The sequence below is a fragment of the Cynocephalus volans genome, chromosome 4 (assembly GCF_027409185.1).
Source record: "Cynocephalus volans isolate mCynVol1 chromosome 4, mCynVol1.pri, whole genome shotgun sequence".
Taxonomy (NCBI): Eukaryota; Metazoa; Chordata; class Mammalia; order Dermoptera; family Cynocephalidae; genus Cynocephalus; species Cynocephalus volans.
Genome location: NC_084463.1, coordinates 4,016,718 through 4,020,666, shown reverse-complemented (window position 1 = coordinate 4,020,666; position 3,949 = coordinate 4,016,718).

The following is a 3,949-nucleotide window of genomic DNA, read 5'->3' as shown; positions in this document are numbered from 1 at the left end:
TCTGTGAAAAACAAAAGACAGCACCCTTCCAACAGAACTCTGGAAGAGAACAGAAAGCAGCCACCACCAGAAAGAAAAGAAGCCGGGAAGAAAATCAGTCATTAGACTTCAAAGTTTGCAAGTGTGAATTTCTAATCCCATGTGACCTTATTTGCGGTAGCTACCCTTACTAGGACTGCAGGCAACTCCAGAATGCCCTGTTCTGGTAAATTTGATATTCCAACCAACTGGGGGTGAAGCATTGGAATCCTTTATTTTCCCACCTTTGCCTGAAAGCATTTTGGAAATAAATCAGTACCTTGAAAACAGAATCCTTTAATACTACATGCATTTTATTTATTTATTTAATTTTTGATATTTTTTCTTCTACTGCCTGTGTTTTAGGAGTTGCCAGTCCCTTAGACGTGGGGGAAGAACGTTCTTTCTCTGTTGCCTCCGTGGAAAGTCTCTCAGCTTACCCTTGTTCTGTTTGTTCTGTTCTAGCTCCTGCTTAGTGCCTTTTTCTTTCTTTTCCTTTTTTTTTTTTTTTTACCACTCTTTGATTTCTTCCCTTGCTTCCATTCTTTCCTCCTTCCCTCTGCTTCCAAATTTTAGGTGTTGTTCTCCTTGAGGATTTGGTTGTGCAGCCATCTGCCTTCTCTGTTGACCAATCCCAATACTCTACGGACTTGCCAGAAAGCCCCTTCGAAAATTCATTGAACAAGTGCTGACCTTTGATTCTCCTCAGAGGTGACAACATTCCCTCATGTAAACTTTTCAAAAACTCTATCTCTTGAGAAGTTTGTTCTTGGCTCTTGCTAAAGAAAGTTTTCTTAACTGCACGCCCTACCTCTAATAATATCTCAACAAACTGTGAACTATGTCATCACCAATCAGGCACTTATTCACCCATCTCTAGCACATGTAAATTTGTCTTTCATGCTGACTTTTAATTATAAAAAATGTGCCTACTACTTCATGGTACTGTTAAGAGTCTCAAAATGACTCAAGCTTTAGAGGTAAAAAGAACCTATCATCCAGAAACTTATATTCAACCCACCTTCTCTTTATACTATATGTTTCTATGATGCAGAATTATTTATGTTATTTTCTATCAGTGCCATTTCTAAAAGACGTTTTTTCCTCAAATGTTCACTAATACCTGCCACCTCTAAAATAAGGTGATCCAGGGTCATTCAGATGAATTATTTAATTAGTAGCCTCAACAATGTGATCCTTCCCTGAAAATAAACCAATACCTTGGTTGTGTTCCTTTGCTCAAATTGATCTGGTTCCAATATCTTCAACAGCTTTGTGTTAAAAATAAAAATTCTAACTGTCTGACTTGTACAAAGGCATGGGGTCTACATCTTATAAATGCAAAGGGAATGGAAAGAAACAGTATAAACAACCAAGCTGCTATATTAAGATAACACAATGGAACACTTAGCAAGCAATAAAATGATGTCCTAGAATATCTAATAACATGAAAATGTCCATGATGTTTATCAAGTGGAAAAAAGTTACAAAGGAATATGTATGAAATGATCTGCTTTTCCTTCGAAAAATAAAATAATTTTAATAGTGGTGTATAAACGAGAAAAAAAAGACTGGCAGGATACACAACACAAAATGTTAACACAAAAAATGTTAACAGTGGTCTGGTATCACTAGGTAATGAAATTATCAGTACTTTTTATTTTCTTTTTTGATTAAGTATATATTTTGTCTATAATAAATATGTATAATTCTATCTAAGAAAAAGTGAAAGTTTAAACAAAAATTGAAATGTATTAAATGATCATCAAAAGCCATTACAAAAGTGCATACGAAATTTCTATGTGTAGTCAGTATGAAATCAACTGGATTCTGATGAAAGACAAAGAATGAATTTACTATGTTGTAAAGCCTAAGATTCAACTGTTCTACTCATACATATTCTAAGATCTGTTAGGATTTAGGTTAACAGCTTCCAAAAAAAAAAAAGTAACCCTAAAAATAAATTTAGTGGGACATTTTAATTAGACAAGTGAGAAGATTTATAAAACCTCAACATGCTCTCTTGGAAAATGTTTTTCATTTTCCAACTATTAGATAGCTATGCCAGAAAAAGGATTGAGCAATATCTTTTTGAAATGGTCCCCAGCCAAATGATAATTATATTAATTACTGAGAGGTATTATTCCTATTATCAAGTCAAGGATAAAAGCTTTCCATAATATCTGCTCCGTGTGCAATTTTCTGTGAAGTTGGCCACATGTGTGGGCCAGCACCTCAGATGAAGCCACCTTCCTCCGTGTGTCAGGACCCTGGCACAGGTGAAACCACACACTGATCAGGTTCTTGCAGTACTAAATCTTCCTAGAGAAAAGGGTTCTGATTGCTTATGGACTATCTTTGTATTCATCCTACTTAGGACATAAGACACCAACCATATTATAACTTAAATTAAGCTATAGAAAATTTTCCCCCTGATCTCTCTATCAGGCCTATACAAAGATGTGGCTTGAGACCTAGAAGTGTCATCTTAGGTGGCAGGAAGTGTCCATACATAGAATGAATGACCTATAGCCCAACAGTAACTTCTCCCACTGGCCTTCTCGCATATGAGAAGAGAACGTCTGTGCTACTGTTTTGCATCAGGACAGTCTTTTATAAAAGGAGAGGAAAGACTTCACATTCTGTTTGTTATCTTTTTTTCTTTTTCTTTAAAAAAAATTCTCCTGAGGATGTTCACACTGTCAAAGACAGTGACACCGAGTAGAAATCCACAGTGGGGTTAAGGAGGACGTCTCATTTTTTCAGCTCACCACTCTGTGGAGTGTGGTTCATCCCCCTCACATAATCACAGAACCAATACCACAAATCATGAAAAAGAAATGACCATTTCAATTATAAAATGATATTTATATACTGCTTACCCTTTTGTAATATCTAGGCCAGTAGTCCTGATAATGCTATTTATTGTCCAAGATATATTTTGACATTTTTCTTTTTGGCAGCTGGCCGATGTGGGGATCTGAACCCTTAACATTGGTGTTATTGGCACCACACACTGATCTAACGGGCCAGCTTAAAGTTATCTTCTTTTTCTTTTTTTTTTTATTGGCAGCTGGACCTTGGTTTTATCAGCACTATGCTTCAAACAACTGAGCAAACCGGCCAAAACTCTTATTTTTCTAATGAGCCAACATGCCAACAAATGTTTCATTAAAAGCCCAGCTTGCAGCAAAGTGCACTAAAAAAAAAAAAAAAAAAAAAAAAAGGCCAGCTTGCTATAGCAGCTAATTGCTATATTTTCTTGCTATGCTAGGTACTCTATTTTTTCAGTTCAGAGCATCAGATCAAACAAGGTTTTGACAGATACAATTTATTTTGTGTTTAGGTCATAAACCTGAATCAGGCAATGCATGGTCAGAGATGGAAACACCGGGTTTACCCCTTACTTTAGAAGCCTTATTTGATGACAGAAACAATACGCAACTTGCTTCCTCATGGAAGGTCCAGATCAGCAAAACCTCCATATGAGCAACTCGGGACGGCTGTTTACCATCAGATACTGCCAGGAGTTCACTTCTTAAATTGTTTGGACCTATTTAAGTCCCTAAATCATAAAGTTTATGGAAAAACTGTTGAGGGTCAACAGTAGAACAATACAAATGATTAAATATTTTGAGAGACTTTTGCATTCATTGTACCTTTTCCTCCTTTTAATGTTAAATTGGTTTCGCATGTTTACCCTGAAAAGGGAGAAATTAAGAAATAGATCTGCAAATACTCTTGAAGACGGAAGGAAGGAAGGGAAGGAGGGAAGGACGGAGGGTTTATCTGTTTCTTATCTGAGTTAAAAGACTTTTGAATTCATTGCACCCTTTCTTCCTTTTAATTTCCTTTGTTTTACCTCTTTATATTTCTTCCTAACTGCATGCCTCGAGAGGAGGCATTTCTAAGGTACCTGTTAGACAGATCC